The following is a 22,120-nucleotide window of genomic DNA, read 5'->3' as shown; positions in this document are numbered from 1 at the left end:
TATTCAGAAATCATTGGCATCTCCCTTAGAGATTTTTCCATTCTTTCACTGCGAGTTTGGAAAACATCTGAATTCCAACTCCAGGCGAGTTTTCGTTCCACCCCTGGTGAATGTCCAAGTAACCCATTGCTGGCTCTCAGCGGCCTGTTCCGACTCGCAGGCATGCTGTTCACCTGGCTATACACTCAACGCTGGTCAGCTCTTCATTTTCCTGACCACAAAAGCGAGACTTCAGAAATCATTGGAATCTCCACTACCGAATGTTCCAAACATTCACGGCGACTCTGGAATTCATTTGTATGTCCACTCCAGGCAGATTTCGTTACACCACTTGTGAATGTCCAAGTAACACAATGCTGGATTTTTACGACCTGTTCACAATCGCAGGGGTGATGTTCAACTGGCTATCCACTCAACCCTAGTCAGCCCTTCATTTTCCTGTCCACACAACCCAGCCTTCAGAAACCATTATTATCTCCAGTACAGAATGTTCCATTCATTCACTGCGTATCCGGAATTCTTCTGAATCTCCACTCCATGCAGGTGTTCGTTACACTGCTGGTGAATATCCAAGAAACACAATGCTGGTTTTCAGCAGCCTGTTCAATCTCACAGGCGTGCTGTTCTACTGGCTATCCACTCAAACCTGGAAAACACTTCATTTTCCTGTACTCACAACCCAGACTACAGAAATCTTTGGAACCTCCACTAGAGAGTGTGCCATTCATTCGCTGAATCTGGAATTCATCTCAATCTCTACTCCAAACAGGCTTTGGTTTCACCACTGGTGAAAGTTCAAGTAACCCAATTCTGGTTCTCAGCGGCCTGTTCACACTCACAGGCGTGCTGTTAAACTGGCTATGCACTAAACTCTGGTCAGCTCTTCATTTTCCTTTCTACACAAAACAGACAGCAGAAATCATTGGATTCTCCACTATAAAATGTTCTATTAATTCAATCTGAATCTGGAATTCTTCCTCAATATCCACTGCAAGTAGACTTTCTTTACACCACTGGTGAATGTCCAAGTAACCCAATGCAGGTATTCAGCTGCCAATTCAAACCCGCAGGCGTGCTGTTCTACTGCCTGTCGACACAACTCTGGTAGGCTCTTCATTTTCCTGTCAACACAACCCATACTTCAGAAATCATTGGAATCTCCACTACAGAATGTGTCATTCATTCACTGAGAATCTGGAATTCATCTCATTCTCCACAGGAGGTCGTCATTTTTTACTCCACTGGTGAATGTCCAAGAAACTCAAGGCTGGTTTTCATCGGCCTGTTGACACTCGCAGGCGTGCTGTTAATCTGGCTGTCCATACAACCCTGGTCAGCTCTTCATTTTCCTCTCCACACAACCCAGACGTCAGAAATCATTGGAATCTCCACTACAAAATTTTCCATTCATTCATTCCGAATCTGGAATTCATCTGAATCTGCAAATCCAGGTAGGCTTTCGTTACACCACAGGTGAACGTCCGAGGAAACCGAATGCTGATTTTCACACTCGCAGGCTTACTATTAAACTATTCAGAAATCATTGGCATCTCCATTAGAGATTTTTCCATTCATTCACTGCGACTTTGGAAAACATCTGAATTCCAACTCCAGGCGAGTTTTCGTTCCACCACTGGTGAATGTCCAAGTAACCCAATGCTGGTTTCCAGCGGCCTGTTCCCACTCACAGGCGTGCTGTTCATCTGGCTATCCATGCAACCCTGCTCAGCTCTTCATTTTCCTCTCCACACAACCCAGACGTCAGAAATCATTGGAATCTCCACTACAGAACGTTCCACTCACTCACGGCGAATGTGGAATTCATCTGAAACTCCACTCCAGTCCGCCTTACATTACACAACTGGTGAATGTCCACGTAACCGAATGCTGATTTTCACACTCGCAGGCTTACTATTAAACTATTCAGAAATCATTGGCATCTCCCTTAGAGATTTTTCCAATCTTTCACTGCGAGTTTGGAAAACATCTGAATTCCAACTCCAGGCGAGTTTTCGTTCCACCCCTGGTGAATTTACAAGTAACCCATTGCTGGCTCTCATCGGCCTGTTCCGACCGCAGGCATGCTGTTCACCTGGCTATACACTCAACGCTGGTCAGCTCTTCATTTTCCTGACCACAAAAGCGAGACTTCAGAAATCATTGGAATCTCCACTACAGAATGTTCCAAACATTCTCGGCGACTCTGGAATTCATTTGTATGTCCACTCCAGGCAGAATTTCGTTACACCACTTGTGAATGTCCAAGTAACACAATGCTGGATTTTTGCGACCTGTTCACAATCGCAGGGGTGATGTTCAACTGGCTATCCAATCAACCCTAGTCAGCCCTTCATTTTCCTGTCCACACAACCCAGCCTTCAGAAACCATTATTATCTCCAGTACAGAATGTTCCATTCATTCACTGCGTATCCGGAATTCTTCTGAATCTCCACTCCATGCAGGTGTTCGTTACACTGCTGGTGAATATCCAAGAAACACAATGCTGGTTTTCAGCAGCCTGTTCAATCTCACAGGCGTGCTGTTCTACTGGCTATCCACTCAAACCTGGAAAACACTTCATTTTCCTGTACTCACAACCCAGACTACAGAAATCTTTGGAACCTCCACTAGAGAGTGTGCCATTCATTCGCTGAATCTGGAATTCATCTCAATCTCTACTCCACACAGGCTTTGGTTTCACCACTGGTGAAAGTTCAAGTAACCCAATTCTGGTTCTCAGCGGCCTGTTCACACTCACAGGCGTGCTGTTAAACTGGCTATGCACTAAACTCTGGTCAGCTCTTCATTTTCCTTTCTACACAAAACAGACAGCAGGAATCATTGGATTCTCCACTATAAAATGTTCTATTAATTCAATCTGAATCTGGAATTTTTCCTCAATATCCACTGCAAGTAGACTTTCTTTACACCACTGGTGAATGTCCAAGTAACCCAATGCAGGTATTCAGCTGCCAATTCAAACCCGCAGGCGTGCTGTTCTACTGCCTGTCGACACAACTCTGGTAGGCTCTTCATTTTCCTGTCAACACAACCCATACTTCAGAAATCATTGGAATCTCCACTACAGAATGTGTCATTCATTCACTGAGAATCTGGAATTCATCTCATTCTCCACAGGAGGTCGTCATTTTTTACTCCACTGGTGAATGTCCAAGAAACTCAAGGCTGGTTTTCATCGGCCTATTGACACTCGCAGGCGTGCTGTTAATCTGGCTGTCCATACAACCCTGGTCAGCTCTTCATTTTCCTCTCCACACAACCCAGACGTCAGAAATCATTGGAATCTCCACTACAAAATTTTCCATTCATTCATTCCGAATCTGGAATTCATCTGAATCTGCAAATCCAGGTAGGCTTTCGTTACACCACAGGTGAACGTCCGAGTAAACCGAATGCTGATTTTCACACTCGCAGGCTTACTATTAAACTATTCAGAAATCATTGGCATCTCCATTAGAGATTTTCCCATTCATTCACTGCGACTTTGGAAAACATCTGAATTCCAACTCCAGGCGAGTTTTCGTTCCATCACTGGTGAATGTCCAAGTAACCCAATGCTGGTTTCCAGCGGCCTGTTCACACTCACAGGCGTGCTGTTCATCTGGCTATCCATGCAACCCTGCTCAGCTCTTCATTTTCCTCTCCACACAACCCAGACGTCAGAAATCATTGGAATCTCCACTACAGAATGTTCCACTCATTCACGGCGAATGTGGAATTCATCTGAAACTCCACTCCAGTCCGCCTTACATTACACAACTGGTGAATGTCCACGTAACCGAATGCTGATTTTCACACTCGCAGGCTTACTATTAAACTATTCAGAAATCATTGGCATCTCCCTTAGAGATTTTTCCATTCTTTCACTGCGAGTTTGGAAAACATCTGAATTCCAACTCCAGGCGAGTTTTCGTTCCACCCCTGGTGAATGTCCAAGTAACCCATTGCTGGCTCTCAGCGGCCTGTTCCGACTCGCAGGCATGCTGTTCACCTGGCTATACACTCAACGCTGGTCAGCTCTTCATTTTCCTGACCACAAAAGCGAGACTTCAGAAATCATTGGAATCTCCACTACCGAATGTTCCAAACATTCTCGGCGACTCTGGAATTCATTTGTATGTCCACTCCAGGCAGATTTCGTTACACCACTTGTGAATGTCCAAGTAACACAATGCTGGATTTTTACGACCTGTTCACAATCGCAGGGGTGATGTTCAACTGGCTATCCACTCAACCCTAGTCAGCCCTTCATTTTCCTGTCCACACAACCCAGCCTTCAGAAACCATTATTATCTCCAGTACAGAAAGTTCCATTCATTCACTGCGTATCCGGAATTCTTCTGAATCTCCACTCCATGCAGGTGTTCGTTACACTGCTGGTGAATATCCAAGAAACACAATGCTGGTTTTCAGCAGCCTGTTCAATCTCACAGGCGTGCTGTTGTACTGGCTATCCACTCAAACCTGGAAAACACTTCATTTTCCTGTACTCACAACCCAGACTACAGAAATCTTTGGAACCTCCACTAGAGAGTGTGCCATTCATTCGCTGAATCTGGAATTCATCTCAATCTCTACTCCACACAGGCTTTGGTTTCACCACTGGTGAAAGTTCAAGTAACCCAATTCTGGTTCTCAGCGGCCTGTTCACACTCACAGGCGTGCTGTTAAACTGGCTATGCACTAAACTCTGGTCAGCTCTTCATTTTCCTTTCTACACAAAACAGACAGCAGAAATCATTGGATTCTCCACTATAAAATGTTCTATTAATTCAATCTGAATCTGGAATTCTTCCTCAATATCCACTGCAAGTAGACTTTCTTTACACCACTGGTGAATGTCCAAGTAACCCAATGCAGGTATTCAGCTGCCAATTCAAACCCGCAGGCGTGCTGTTCTACTGCCTGTCGACACAACTCTGGTAGGCTCTTCATTTTCCTGTCAACACAACCCATACTTCAGAAATCATTGGAATCTCCACTACAGAATGTGTCATTCATTCACTGAGAATCTGGAATTCATCTCATTCTCCACAGGAGGTCGTCATTTTTTACTCCACTGGTGAATGTCCAAGAAACTCAAGGCTGGTTTTCATCGGCCTATTGACACTCGCAGGCGTGCTGTTAATCTGGCTGTCCATACAACCCTGGTCAGCTCTTCATTTTCCTCTCCACACAACCCAGACGTCAGAAATCATTGGAATCTCCACTACAAAATTTTCCATTCATTCATTCCGAATCTGGAATTCATCTGAATCTGCAAATCCAGGTAGGCTTTCGTTACACCACAGGTGAACGTCCGAGTAAACCGAATGCTGATTTTCACACTCGCAGGCTTACTATTAAACTATTCAGAAATCATTGGCATCTCCATTAGAGATTTTTCCATTCATTCACTGCGACTTTGGAAAACATCTGAATTCCAACTCCAGGCGAGTTTTCGTTCCACCACTGGTGAATGTCCAAGTAACCCAATGCTGGTTTCCAGCGGCCTGTTCACACTCACAGGCGTGCTGTTCATCTGGCTATCCATGCAACCCTGGTCAGCTCTTCATTTTCCTCTCCACACAACCCAGACGTCAGAAATCATTGGAATCTCCACTACAGAATGTTCCACTCACTCACGGCGAATGTGGAATTCATCTGAAACTCCACTCCAGTCCGCCTTACATTACACAACTGGTGAATGTCCACGTAACCGAATGCTGATTTTCACACTCGCAGGCTTACTATTAAACTATTCAGAAATCATTGGCATCTCCCGTAGAGATTTTTCCATTCTTTCACTGCGAGTTTGGAAAACATCTGAATTCCAACTCCAGGCGAGTTTTCGTTCCACCCCTGGTGAATTTACAAGTAACCCATTGCTGGCTCTCATCGGCCTGTTCCGACTCGCAGGCATGCTGTTCACCTGGCTATACACTCAACGCTGGTCAGCTCTTCATTTTCCTGACCACAAAAGCGAGACTTCAGAAATCATTGGAATCTCCACTACAGAATGTTCCAAACATTCTCGGCGACTCTGGAATTCATTTGTATGTCCACTCCAGGCAGAATTTCGTTACACCACTTGTGAATGTCCAAGTAACACAATGCTGGATTTTTGCGACCTGTTCACAATCGCAGGGGTGATGTTCAACTGGCTATCCAATCAACCCTAGTCAGCCCTTCATTTTCCTGTCCACACAACCCAGCCTTCAGAAACCATTATTATCTCCAGTACAGAATGTTCCATTCATTCACTGCGTATCCGGAATTCTTCTGAATCTCCACTCCATGCAGGTGTTCGTTACACTGCTGGTGAATATCCAAGAAACACAATGCTGGTTTTCAGCAGCCTGTTCAATCTCACAGACGTGCTGTTCTACTGGCTATCCACTCAAACCTGGAAAACACTTCATTTTCCTGTACTCACAACCCAGACTACAGAAATCTTTGGAACCTCCACTAGAGAGTGTGCCATTCATTCGCTGAATCTGGAATTCATCTCAATCTCTACTCCACACAGGCTTTGGTTTCACCACTCATTCATTCGCTGAATCTGGAATTCATCTCAATCTCTACTCCACACAGGCTTTGGTTTCACCACTGGTGAAAGTTCAAGTAACCCAATTCTGGTTTTCAGCGGCCTGTTCACACTCACAGGCGTGCTGTTAAACTGGCTATGCACTAAACTCTGGTCAGCTCTTCATTTTCCTTTCTACACAAAACAGACAGCAGAAATCATTGGATTCTCCACTATAAAATGTTCTATTAATTCAATCTGAATCTGGAATTCTTCCTCAATATCCACTGCAAGTAGACTTTCTTTACACCACTGGTGAATGTCCAAGTAACCCAATGCAGGTATTCAGCTGCCAATTCAAACCCGCAGGCGTGCTGTTCTACTGCCTGTCGACACAACTCTGGTAGGCTCTTCATTTTCCTGTCAACACAACCCATACTTCAGAAATCATTGGAATCTCCACTACAGAATGTGTCATTCATTCACTGAGAATCTGGAATTCATCTCATTCTCCACAGGAGGTCGTCATTTTTTACTCCACTGGTGAATGTCCAAGAAACTCAAGGCTGGTTTTCATCGGCCTGTTGACACTCGCAGGCGTGCTGTTAATCTGGCTGTCCATACAACCCTGGTCAGCTCTTCATTTTCCTCTCCACACAACCCAGACGTCAGAAATCATTGGAATCTCCACTACAAAATTTTCCATTCATTCATTCCGAATCTGGAATTCATCTGAATCTGCAAATCCAGGTAGGCTTTCGTTACACCACAGGTGAACGTCCGAGTAAACCGAATGCTGATTTTCACACTCGCAGGCTTACTATTAAACTATTCAGAAATCATTGGCATCTCCATTAGAGATTTTTCCATTCATTCACTGCGACTTTGGAAAACATCTGAATTCCAACTCCAGGCGAGTTTTCGTTCCACCACTGGTGAATGTCCAAGTAACCCAATGCTGGTTTCCAGCGGCCTGTTCACACTCACAGGCGTGCTGTTCATCTGGCTATCCATGCAACCCTGCTCAGCTCTTCATTTTCCTCTCCACACAACCCAGACGTCAGAAATCATTGGAATCTCCACTACAGAATGTTCCACTCATTCACGGCGAATGTGGAATTCATCTGAAACTCCACTCCAGTCCGCCTTACATTACACAACTGGTGAATGTCCACGTAACCGAATGCTGATTTTCACACTCGCAGGCTTACTATTAAACTATTCAGAAAGCATTGGCATCTCCATTAGAGATTTTTCCATTCATTCACTGCGACTTTGGAAAACATCTGAATTCCAACTCCAGGCGAGTTTTCGTTCCACCACTGGTGAAGTTCCAAGTAACCCAATGCTGGTTTCCAGCGGCCTGTTCACACTCACAGGCGTGCTGTTCATCTGGCTATCCATGCAACCCTGCTCAGCTCTTCATTTTCCTCTCCACACAACCCAGACATCAGAAATCATTGGAATCTCCACTACAGAATGTTCCACTCATTCACGGCGAATGTGGAATTCATCTGAAACTCCACTCCAGTCCGCCTTACATTACACAACTGGTGAATGTCCACGTAACCGAATGCTGATTTTCACACTCGCAGGCTTACTATTAAACTATTCAGAAATCATTGGCATCTCCCTTAGAGATTTTTCCATTCTTTCACTGCGAGTTTGGAAAACATCTGAATTCCAACTCCAGGCGAGTTTTCGTTCCACCCCTGGTGAATGTCCAAGTAACCCATTGCTGGCTCTCAGCGGCCTGTTCCGACTCGCAGGCATGCTGTTCACCTGGCTATACACTCAACGCTGGTCAGCTCTTCATTTTCCTGACCACAAAAGCGAGACTTCAGAAATCATTGGAATCTCCACTACCGAATGTTCCAAACATTCACGGCGACTCTGGCATTCATTTGTATGTCCACTCCAGGCAGACTTCGTTACACCACTTGTGAATGTCCAAGTAACACAATGCTGGATTTTTACGACCTGTTCACAATCGCAGGGGTGATGTTCAACTGGCTATCCACTCAACCCTAGTCAGCCCTTCATTTTCCTGTCCACACAACCCAGCCTTCAGAAACCATTATTATCTCCAGTACAGAAAGTTCCATTCATTCACTGCGTATCCGGAATTTTTCTGAATCTCCACTCCATGCAGGTGTTCGTTACACTGCTGGTGAATATCCAAGAAACACAATGCTGGTTTTCAGCAGCCTGTTCAATCTCACAGGCGTGCTGTTCTACTGGCTATCCACTCAAACCTGGAAAACACTTCATTTTCCTGTACTCACAACCCAGACTACAGAAATCTTTGGAACCTCCACTAGAGAGTGTGCCATTCATTCGCTGAATCTGGAATTCATCTCAATCTCTACTCCACACAGGCTTTGGTTTCACCACTGGTGAAAGTTCAAGTAACCCAATTCTGGTTCTCAGCGGCCTGTTCACACTCACAGGCGTGCTGTTAAACTGGCTATGCACTAAACTCTGGTCAGCTCTTCATTTTCCTTTCTACACAAAACAGACAGCAGAAATCATTGGATTCTCCACTATAAAATGTTCTATTAATTCAATCTGAATCTGGAATTCTTCCTCAATATCCACTGCAAGTAGACTTTCTTTACACCACTGGTGAATGTCCAAGTAACCCAATGCAGGTATTCAGCTGCCAATTCAAACCCGCAGGCGTGCTGTTCTACTGCCTGTCGACACAACTCTGGTAGGCTCTTCATTTTCCTGTCAACACAACCCATACTTCAGAAATCATTGGAATCTCCACTACAGAATGTGTCATTCATTCACTGAGAATCTGGAATTCATCTCATTCTCCACAGGAGGTCGTCATTTTTTACTCCACTGGTGAATGTCCAAGAAACTCAAGGCTGGTTTTCATCGGCCTGTTGACACTCGCAGGCGTGCTGTTAATCTGGCTGTCCATACAACCCTGGTCAGCTCTTCATTTTCCTCTCCACACAACCCAGACGTCAGAAATCATTGGAATCTCCACTACAAAATTTTCCATTCATTCATTCCGAATCTGGAATTCATCTGAATCTGCAAATCCAGGTAGGCTTTCGTTACACCACAGGTGAACGTCCGAGTAAACCGAATGCTGATTTTCACACTCGCAGGCTTACTATTAAACTATTCAGAAATCATTGGCATCTCCATTAGAGATTTTTCCATTCATTCACTGCGACTTTGGAAAACATCTGAATTCCAACTCCAGGCGAGTTTTCGTTCCAAAACTGGTGAATGTCCAAGTAACCCAATGCTGGTTTCCAGCGGCCTGTTCACACTCACAGGCGTGCTGTTCATCTGGCTATCCATGCAACCCTGGTCAGCTCTTCATTTTCCTCTCCACACAACCCAGACGTCAGAAATCATTGGAATCTCCACTACAGAATGTTCCACTCACTCACGGCGAATGTGGAATTCATCTGAAACTCCACTCCAGTCCGCCTTACATTACACAACTGGTGAATGTCCACGTAACCGAATGCTGATTTTCACACTCGCAGGCTTACTATTAAACTATTCAGAAATCATTGGCATCTCCCTTAGAGATTTTTCCATTCTTTCACTGCGAGTTTGGAAAACATCTGAATTCCAACTCCAGGCGAGTTTTCGTTCCACCCCTGGTGAATGTCCAAGTAACCCATTGCTGGCTCTCAGCGGCCTGTTCCGACTCGCAGGCATGCTGTTCACCTGGCTATACACTCAACGCTGGTCAGCTCTTCATTTTCCTGACCACAAAAGCAAGACTTCAGAAATCATTGGAATCTCCAGTACAGAATGTTCCAAACATTCACGGCGACTCTGGAATTCATTTGTATGTCCACTCCAGGCAGATTTTAGTTACACCACTTGTGAATATCCAAGTAACACAATGCTGGATTTTTGCGACCTGTTCACAATCGCAGGGGTGATGTTCAACTGGCTATCCAATCAACCCTAGTCAGCCCTTCATTTTCCTGTCCACACAACCCAGCCTTCAGAAACCATTATTATCTCCAGTACAGAATGTTCCATTCATTCACTGCGTATCCGGAATTCTTCTGAATCTCCACTCCATGCAGGTGTTCGTTACACTGCTGGTTAATATCCAAGAAACACAATGCTGGTTTTCAGCAGCCTGTTCAATCTCACAGGCGTGCTGTTCTACTGGCTATCCACTCAAACCTGGAAAACACTTCATTTTCCTGTACTCACAACCCAGACTACAGAAATCTTTGGAACCTCCACTAGAGAGTGTGCCATTCATTCGCTGAATCTGGAATTCATCTCAATCTCTACTCCAAACAGGCTTTGGTTTCACCACTGGTGAAAGTTCAAGTAACCCAATTCTGGTTTTCAGCGGCCTGTTCACACTCACAGGCGTGCTGTTAAACTGGCTATGCACTAAACTCTGGTCAGCTCTTCATTTTCCTTTCTACACAAAACAGACAGCAGAAATCATTGGATTCTCCACTATAAAATGTTCTATTAATTCAATCTGAATCTGGAATTCTTCCTCAATATCCACTGCAAGTAGACTTTCTTTACACCACTGGTGAATGTCCAAGTAACCCAATGCAGGTATTCAGCTGCCAATTCAAACCCGCAGGCGTGCTGTTCTACTGCCTGTCGACACAACTCTGGTAGGCTCTTCATTTTCCTGTCAACACAACCCATACTTCAGAAATCATTGGAATCTCCACTACAGAATGTGTCATTCATTCACTGAGAATCTGGAATTCATCTCATTCTCCACAGGAGGTCGTCATTTTTTACTCCACTGGTGAATGTCCTAGAAACTCAAGGCTGGTTTTCATCGGCCTGTTGACACTCGCAGGCGTGCTCTTAATCTGTCTGTCCATACAACCCTGGTCAGCTCTTCATTTTCCTCTCCACACAACCCAGACGTCAGAAATCATTGGAATCTCCACTACAAAATTTTCCATTCATTCATTCCGAATCTGGAATTCATCTGAATCTGCAAATCCAGGTAGGCTTTCGTTACACCACAGGTGAACGTACGAGTAAACCGAATGCTGATTTTCACACTCGCAGGCTTACTATTAAACTATTCAGAAATCATTGGCATCTCCATTAGAGATTTTTCCATTCATTCACTGCGACTTTGGAAAACATCTGAATTCCAACTCCAGGCGAGTTTTCGTTCCACCACTTGTGAATGTCCAAGTAACCCAATGCTGGTTTCCAGCGGCCTGTTCACACTCACAGGCATGCTGTTCATGTGGCTATCCATGCAACCCTGGTCAGCTCTTCATTTTCCTCTCCACACAACCCAGACGTCAGAAATCATTGGAATCTCCACTACAGAATGTTCCACTCATTCACGGCGAATGTGGAATTCATCTGAAACTCCACTCCAGTCCGCCTTACATTACACAACTGGTGAATGTCCACGTAACCGAATGCTGATTTTCACACTCGCAGGCTTACTATTAAACTATTCAGAAATCATTGGCATCTCCCTTAGAGATTTTTCCATTCTTTCACTGCGAGTTTGGAAAACATCTGAATTCCAACTCCAGGCGAGTTTTCGTTCCACCCCTGGTGAATGTCCAAGTAACCCATTGCTGGCTCTCAGCGGCCTGTTCCGACTCGCAGGCATGCTGTTCACCTGGCTATACACTCAACGCTGGTCAGCTCTTCATTTTCCTGACCACAAAAGCAAGACTTCAGAAATCATTGGAATCTCCACTACAGAATGTTCCAAACATTCACGGCGACTCTGGAATTCATTTGTATGTCCACTCCAGGCAGATTTTCGTTACACCACTTGTGAATGTCCAAATAACACAATGCTGGATTTTTGCGACCTGTTCACAATCGCAGGGGTGATGTTCAACTGGCTATCCACTCAACCCTAGTCAGCCCTTCATTTTCCTGTCCACACAACCCTGCCTTCAGAAACCATTATTATCTCCAGTACAGAATGTTCCATTCATTCACTGCGTATCCGGAATTCTTCTGAATCTCCACTCCATGCAGGTGTTCGTTACACTGCTGGTGAATATCCAAGAAACACAATGCTGGTTTTCAGCAGCCTGTTCAATCTCACAGGCGTGCTGTTCTACTGGCTATCCACTCAAACCTGGAAAACACTTCATTTTCCTGTACTCACAACCCAGAATACAGAAAACTTTGGAACCTCCACTAGAGAGTGTGCCATTCATTCGCTGAATCTGGAATTCATCTCAATCTCTACTCCAAACAGGCTTTGGTTTCACCACTGGTGAAAGTTCAAGTAACCCAATTCTGGTTTTCAGCGGCCTGTTCACACTCACAGGCGTGCTGTTAAACTGGCTATGCACTAAACTCTGGTCAGCTCTTCATTTTCCTTTCTACACAAAACGGACAGCAGAAATCATTGGATTCTCCACTATAAAATGTTCTATTAATTCAATCTGAATCTGGAATTCTTCCTCAATATCCACTGCAAGTAGACTTTCTTTACACCACTGGTGAATGTCCAAGTAACCCAATGCAGGTATTCAGCTGCCAATTCAAACCCGCAGGCGTGCTGTTCTACTGCCTGTCGACACAACTCTGGTAGGCTCTTCATTTTCCTGTCAACACAACCCATACTTCAGAAATCATTGGAATCTCCACTACAGAATGTGTCATTCATTCACTGAGAATCTGGAATTCATCTCATTCTCCACAGGAGGTCGTCATTTTTTACTCCACTGGTGAATGTCCAAGAAACTCAAGGCTGGTTTTCATCGGCCTATTGACACTCGCAGGCGTGCTGTTAATCTGGCTGTCCATACAACCCTGGTCAGCTCTTCATTTTCCTCTCCAGACAACCCAGACGTCAGAAATCATTGGAATCTCCACTACAAAATTTTCCATTCATTCATTCCGAATCTGGAATTCATCTGAATCTGCAAATCCAGGTAGACTTTCGTTACACCACAGGTGAACGTCCGAGTAAACCGAATGCTGATTTTCACACTCGCAGGCTTACTATTAAACTATTCAGAAATCATTGGCATCTCCATTAGAGATTTTTCCATTCATTCACTGCGACTTTGGAAAACATCTGAATTCCAACTCCAGGCGAGTTTTCGTTCCACCACTTGTGAATGTCCAAGTAACCCAATGCTGGTTTCCAGCGGCCTGTTCACACTCACAGGCATGCTGTTCATGTGGCTATCCATGCAACCCTGGTCAGCTCTTCATTTTCCTCTCCACACAACCCAGACGTCAGAAATCATTGGAACCTCCACTACAGAATGTTCCACTCATTCACGGCGAATGTGGAATTCATCTGAAACTCCACTCCAGTCTGCCTTACATTACACAACTGGTGAATGTCCACGTAACCGAATGCTGATTTTCACACTCGCAGGCTTACTATTAAACTATTCAGAAATCATTGGCATCTCCCTTAGAGATTTTTCCAATCTTTCACTGCGAGTTTGGAAAACATCTGAATTCCAACTCCAGGCGAGTTTTCGTTCCACCCCTGGTGAATGTCCAAGTAACCCATTGCTGGCTCTCAGCGGCCTGTTCCGACTCGCAGGCATGCTGTTCACCTGGCTATACACTCAACGCTGGTCAGCTCTTCATTTTCCTGACCACAAAAGCAAGACTTCAGAAATCATTGGAATCTCCACTACAGAATGTTCCAAACATTCACGGCGACTCTGGAATTCATTTGTATGTCCACTCCAGGCAGATTTTCGTTACACCACTTGTGAATGTCCAAATAACACAATGCTGGATTTTTGCGACCTGTTCACAATCGCAGGGGTGATGTTCAACTGGCTATCCACTCAACCCTAGTCAGCCCTTCATTTTCCTGTCCACACAACCCTGCCTTCAGAAACCATTATTATCTCCAGTACAGAATGTTCCATTCATTCACTGCGTATCCGGAATTCTTCTGAATCTCCACTCCATGCAGGTGTTCGTTACACTGCTGGTGAATATCCAAGAAACACAATGCTGGTTTTCAGCAGCCTGTTCAATCTCACAGGCGTGCTGTTCTACTGGCTATCCACTCAAACCTGGAAAACACTTCATTTTCCTGTACTCACAACCCAGAATACAGAAAACTTTGGAACCTCCACTAGAGGGTGTGCCATTCATTCGCTGAATCTGGAATTCATCTCAATCTCTACTCCAAACAGGCTTTGGTTTCACCACTGGTGAAAGTTCAAGTAACCCAACTCTGGTTTTCAGCGGCCTGTTCACACTCACAGGCGTGCTGTTAAACTGGCTATGCACTAAACTCTGGTCAGCTCTTCATTTTCCTTTCTACACAAAACGGACAGCAGAAATCATTGGATTCTCCACTATAAAATGTTCTATTAATTCAATCTGAATCTGGAATTCTTCCTCAATATCCACTGCAAGTAGACTTTCTTTACACCACTGGTGAATGTCCAAGTAACCCAATGCAGGTATTCAGCTGCCAATTCAAACCCGCAGGCGTGCTGTTCTACTGCCTGTCGACACAACTCTGGTAGGCTCTTCATTTTCCTGTCAACACAACCCATACTTCAGAAATCATTGGAATCTCCACTACAGAATGTGTCATTCATTCACTGAGAATCTGGAATTCATCTCATTCTCCACAGGAGGTCGTCATTTTTTACTCCACTGGTGAATGTCCAAGAAACTCAAGGCTGGTTTTCATCGGCCTATTGACACTCGCAGGCGTGCTGTTAATCTGGCTGTCCATACAACCCTGGTCAGCTCTTCATTTTCCTCTCCAGACAACCCAGACGTCAGAAATCATTGGAATCTCCACTACAAAATTTTCCATTCATTCATTCCGAATCTGGAATTCATCTGAATCTGCAAATCCAGGTAGGCTTTCGTTACACCACAGGTGAACGTCCGAGTAAACCGAATGCTGATTTTCACACTCGCAGGCTTACTATTAAACTATTCAGAAATCATTGGCATCTCCCTTAGAGATTTTTCCATTCTTTCACTACGAGTTTGGAAAACATCTGAATTCCAACTCCAGGCGAGTTTTCGTTCCACCAATGGTGAATGTCCAAGTAACCCATTGCTGGCTCTTAGCGGCCTGCTCCGACTCGCAGGCATGCTGTTCACCTGGCTATACACTCAACGCTGGTCAGCTCTTCATTTTCCTGACCACAAAAGCGAGACTTCAGAAATCATTGGAATCTCCACTACAGAATGTTCCAAACATTCACGGCGACTCTGGAATTCATTTGTATGTGCACTCCAGGCAGATTTTCGTTACACCAATTGTGAATGTCCAAGTAACACAATGCTGGATTTTTACGACCTGTTCACAATCGCAGGGGTGATGTTCAACTGGCTATCCACTCAACCCTAGTCAGCCCTTCATTTTCCTGTCCACACAACCCAGCCTTCAGAAACCATTATTATCTCCAGTACAGAATGTTCCATTCATTCACTGCGTATCCGGAATTCTTCTGAATCTCCACTCCATGCAGGTGTTCGTTACACTGCTGGTGAATATCCAAGAAACACAATGCTGGTTTTCAGCAGCCTGTTCAATCTCACAGGCGTGCTGTTCTACTGGCTATCCACTCAAACCTGGAAAACACTTCATTTTCCTGTACTCACAACCCAGACTACAGAAATCTTTGGAACCTCCACTAGAGAGTGTGCCATTCATTCGCTGAATCTGGAATTCATCTCAATCTCTACTCCAAACAGGCTTTGGTTTCACCACTGGTGAAAGTTCAAGTAACCCAATTCTGGTTTTCAGCGGCCTGTTCACACTCACAGGCGTGCTGTTAAACTGGCTATGCACTAAACTCTGGTCAGCTCTTCATTTTCCTTTCTACACAAAACAGACAGCAGAAATCATTGGATTCTCCACTATAAAATGTTCTATTAATTCAATCTGAATCTGGAATTCTTCCTCAATATCCACTGCAAGTAGACTTTCTTTACACCACTGGTGAATGTCCAAGTAACCCAATGCAGGTATTCAGCTGCCAATTCAAACCCGCAGGCGTGCTGTTCTACTGCCTGTCGACACAACTCTGGTAGGCTCTTCATTTTCCTGTCAACACAACCCATACTTCAGAAATCATTGGAATCTCCACTACAGAATGTGTCATTCATTCACTGAGAATCTGGAATTCATCTCATTCTCCACAGGAGGTCGTCATTTTTTACTCCACTGGTGAATGTCCAAGAAACTCAAGGCTGGTTTTCATCGGCCTATTGACACTCGCAGGCGTGCTGTTAATCTGGCTGTCCATACAACCCTGGTCAGCTCTTCATTTTCCTCTCCAGACAACCCAGACGTCAGAAATCATTGGAATCTCCACTACAAAATTTTCCATTCATTCATTCCGAATCTGGAATTCATCTGAATCTGCAAATCCAGGTAGGCTTTCGTTACACCACAGGTGAACGTCCCAGTAAACCGAATGCTGATTTTCACACTCGCAGGCTTACTATTAAACTATTCAGAAATCATTGGCATCTCCATTAGAGATTTTTCCATTCATTCACTGCGACTTTGGAAAACATCTGAATTCCAACTCCAGGCGAGTTTTCGTTCCACCACTGGTGAATGTCCAAGTAACCCAATGCTGGTTTCCAGCGGCCTGTTCACACTCACAGGCGTGCTGTTCATCTGGCTATCCATGCAACCCTGGTCAGCTCTTCATTTTCATCTCCACACAACCCAGACGTCAGAAATCATTGGAATCTCCACTACAGAATGTTCCACTCATTCACGGCGAATGTGGAATTCATCTGAAACTCCACTCCAGTCCCCCTTACATTACACAACTGGTGAATGTCCATGTAACCGAATGCTGATTTTCACACTCGCAGGCTTACTATTAAACTATTCAGAAATCATTGGCATCTCCCTTAGAGATTTTTCCATTCTTTCACTGCGAGTTTGGAAAACATCTGAATTCCAACTCCAGGCGAGTTTTCGTTCCACCACTGGTGAATGTCCAAGTAACCCATTGCTGGCTCTCAGCGGCCTGTTCCGACTCGCAGGCATGCTGTTCACCTGGCTATACACTCAACGCTGGTCAGCTCTTCATTTTCCTGACCACAAAAGCGAGACTTCAGAAATCATTGGAATCTCCACTACAGAATGTTCCAAACATTCACGGCGACTCTGGAATTCATTTGTATGTCCACTCCAGGCAGATTTTCGTTACACCACTTGTGAATGTCCAAGTAACACAATGCTGGATTTTTACGACCTGTTCACAATCGCAGGGGTGATGTTCAACTGGCTATCCACTCAACCCTAGTCAGCCCTTCATTTTCCTGTCCACACAACCCAGCCTTCAGAAACCATTATTATCTCCAGTACAGAATGTTCCATTCATTCACTGCGTATCCGGAATTCTTCTGAATCTCCACTCCATGCAGGTGTTCGTTACACTGCTGGTGAATATCCAAGAAACACAATGCTGGTTTTCAGCAGCCTGTTCAGTCTCACAGGCGTGCTGTTCTACTGGCTATCCACTCAAACCTGGAAAACACTTCATTTTCCTGTACTCACAACCCAGACTACAGAAATCTTTGGAACCTCCACTAGAGAGTGTGCCATTCATTCGCTGAATCTGGAATTCATCTCAATCTCTACTCCAAACAGGCTTTGGTTTCACCACTGGTGAAAGTTCAAGTAACCCAATTCTGGTTTTCAGCGGCCTGTTCACACTCACAGGCGTGCTGTTAAACTGGCTATGCACTAAACTCTGGTCAGCTCTTCATTTTCCTTTCTACACAAAACAGACAGCAGAAATCATTGGATTCTCCACTATAAAATGTTCTATTAATTCAATCTGAATCTGGAATTCTTCCTCAATATCCACTGCAAGTAGACTTTCTTTACACCACTGGTGAATGTCCAAGTAACCCAATGCAGGTATTCAGCTGCCAATTCAAACCCGCAGGCGTGCTGTTCTACTGCCTGTCGACACAACTCTGGTAGGCTCTTCATTTTCCTGTCAACACAACCCATACTTCAGAAATCATTGGAATCTCCACTACAGAATGTGTCATTCATTCACTGAGAGTCTGGAATTCATCTCATTCTCCACAGGAGGTCGTCATTTTTTACTCCACTGGTGAATGTCCTAGAAACTCAAGGCTGGTTTTCATCGGCCTGTTGACACTCGCAGGCGTGCTCTTAATCTGGCTGTCCATACAACCCTGGCCAGCTCTTCATTTTCCTCTCCACACAACCCAGACGTCAGAAATCATTGGAATCTCCACTACAAAATTTTCCATTCATTCATTCCGAATCTGGAATTCATCTGAATCTGTAAATCCAGGTAGGCTTTCGTTACACCACAGGTGAACGTCCGAGTAAAACGAATGCTGATTTTCACACTCGCAGGCTTACTATTAAACTATTCAGAAATCATTGGCATCTCCATTAGAGATTTTTCCATTCTTTCACTGCGACTTTGAAAAACATCTGAATTCCAACTCCAGGCGAGTTTTCGTTCCACCACTGGTGAATGTCCAAGAAACCCAATGCTGTCTTTCAGCGGCCTGTTCACACTCGTAGGCATGCTGTTCTACTGGCTATCCACTCAACCCTGGTCAATTCTTCATTTTCCTGTCCACACAACCCCGACTTCAAAAATCATTAGAATCTCCACCCCTGAATGTGCCAATCATTCACTGAGAATCTGAAATTCATCTCCATCTCCAAATAAATAAAGGCAGACTTTCGTTACACCACTGGTAAATGTACAAGTAAACCAATGCTGGTTTTCAGCAGCCTGTTCACATTCTCAGGCGTGTTGTTTAACTGGATATCCACTCAACCCTGGTCAGCTCTTCATATTCCTGCGCACACAACCCAGACTTCAGAAATCATTGGAATCTCGACTACAGAATGTTCCATTCATTCACTGCGAATCTGGAATTCATCTGAATCTGCACTCCAGGAAGTTTAATGTTACACCACTGGTTAATGTTCCAGTAATCCAATTCTGATTTTCACCTTCCTGGTCACTCTCGCTGGCGTTCTGTTCAATTGATTATGTAATCAAACATGGTCAGCCCTTAATTTTCTGGTCACGTAACCCAGATGTCAGGAAAAATTGGAATCTCCGCTAGAGAATGTGCCATTCGTTCACTGCGAATCTGATATTCATCTCAATATCCACTTGAAGGCAGACTTCCTTTACACCACAGGTAAATGTCCAAGTAATGCAGTGCTTGTGTTCTGCGGCCTTTTCACAATCGCAGGCGTGCTGTTCTTCTGGCTATCCACTCAAACCAGGTCAGCTCTTCATTTTCCTGTCGATACAACACAGATGTCAGAAATCATTGGAATCTCCTCGACAGACTCTGCTATTCATTCACTGCGAATCTGGAATTCATCTCAATCTCCACTCCACGTAGTCTTTCGTTACACCAGTGGTGAATGTCCAAGTAGCCCAATGCTGGTTTCCAGCGGCCTGTTCACACTCACAGGCGTGCTGATCATCTGGCTATCCATGCAACCCTGGTCAGCTCTTCATTTTCATCTCCACACAACCCAGACGTCAGAAATCATTGGAATCTCCACTACAGAATGTTCCACTCATTCACGGCGAATGTGGAATTCATCTGAAACTCCACTCCAGTCCGCCTTACATTACACAACTGGTGAATGTCCACGTAACCGAATGCTGATTTTCACACTCGCAGGCTTACTATTAAACTATTCAGAAATCATTGGCATCTCCCTTAGAGATTTTTCCATTCTTTCACTGCGAGTTTGGAAAACATCTGAATTCCAACTCCAGGCGAGTTTTCGTTCCACCCCTGGTGAATGTCCAAGTAACCCATTGCTGGCTCTCAGCGGCCTGTTCCGACTCGCAGGCATGCTGTTCACCTGGCTATACACTCAACGCTGGTCAGCTCTTCATTTTCCTGACCACAAAAGCGAGACTTCAGAAATCATTGGAATCTCCACTACAGAATGTTCCAAACATTCACGGCGACTCTGGAATTCATTTGTATGTCCACTCCAGGCAGATTTTCGTTACACCACTTGTGAATGTCCAAGTAACACAATGCTGGATTTTTGCGACCTGTTCACAATCGCAGGGGTGATGTTCAACTGGCTATCCACTCAACCCTAGTCAGCCCTTCATTTTCCTGTCCACACAACCCAGCCTTCAGAAACCATTATTATCTCCAGTACCGAATGTTCCACTCATTCACTGCGTATCCGGAATTCTTCTGAATCTCCACTCCATGCAGGTGTTCGTTACACTGCTGGTGAATATCCAAGAAACACAATGCTGGTTTTCAGCAGCCTGTTCAATCTCACAGGCGTGCTGTTCTACTGGCTATCCACTCAAAACTGGAAAACACTTCATTTCCTGTACTCACAACCCAGAATACAGAAAACTTTGGAACCTCCACTAGAGAGTGTGCCATTCATTCGCTGAATCTGGAATTCATCTCAATCTCTACTCCACACAGGCTTTGGTTTCACCACTGGTGAAAGTTCAAGTAACCCAATTCTGGTTTTCAGCGGCCTGTTCACACTCACAGGCCTGCTGTTAAACTGGCTATGCACTAAACTCTGGTCAGCTCTTCATTTTCCTTTCTACACAAAACAGACAGCAGAAATCATTGGATTCTCCACTATAAAATGTTCTATTAATTCAATCTGAATCTGGAATTCTTCCTCAATATCCACTGCAAGTAGACTTTCTTTACACCACTGGTGAATGTCCAAGTAACCCAATGCAGGTATTCAGCTGCCAATTCAAACCCGCAGGCGTGCTGTTCTACTGCCTGTCGACACAACTCTGGTAGGCTCTTCATTTTCCTGTCAACACAACCCATACTTCAGAAATCATTGGAATCTCCACTACAGAATGTGTCATTCATTCACTGAGAATCTGGAATTCATCTCATAGTCCACAGGAGGTCGTCATTTTTTACTCCACTGGTGAATGTCCAAGAAACTCAAGGCTGGTTTTCATCGGCCTGTTGACACTCGCAGGCGTGCTGTTAATCTGGCTGTCCATACAACCCTGGTCAGCTCTTCATTTTCCTCTCCACACAACCCAGACGTCAGAAATCATTGGAATCTCCACTACAAAATTTTCCATTCATTCATTCCGAATCTGGAATTCATCTGAATCTGCAAATCCAGGTAGGCTTTCGTTACACCACAGGTGAACGTCCGAGTAAACCGAATGCTGATTTTCACACTCGCAGGCTTACTATTAAACTATTCAGAAATCATTGGCATCTCCCTTAGAGATTTTTCCATTCTTTCACTACGAGTTTGGAAAACATCTGAATTCCAACTCCAGGCGAGTTTTCGTTCCACCACTGGTGAATGTCCAAGTAACCCATTGCTGGCTCTCAGCGGCCTGTTCCGACTCGCAGGCATGCTGTTCACCTGGCTATACACTCAACGCTGGTCAGCTCTTCATTTTCCTGACCACAAAAGCGAGACTTCAGAAATCATTGGAATCTCCACTACAGAATGTTCCAAACATTCACGGCGACTCTGGAATTCATTTGTATGTGCACTCCAGGCAGATTTTCGTTACACCACTTGTGAATGTCCAAGTAACACAATGCTGGATTTTTACGACCTGTTCACAATCGCAGGGGTGATGTTCAAC

The sequence above is a fragment of the Sorex fumeus genome, unplaced genomic scaffold (assembly GCF_029834395.1).
Source record: "Sorex fumeus unplaced genomic scaffold, SorFum_2.1 ptg000043l, whole genome shotgun sequence".
Classification (NCBI taxonomy): Eukaryota; Metazoa; Chordata; class Mammalia; order Eulipotyphla; family Soricidae; genus Sorex; species Sorex fumeus.
Note: the sequence above shows the minus strand (reverse complement) of the source record.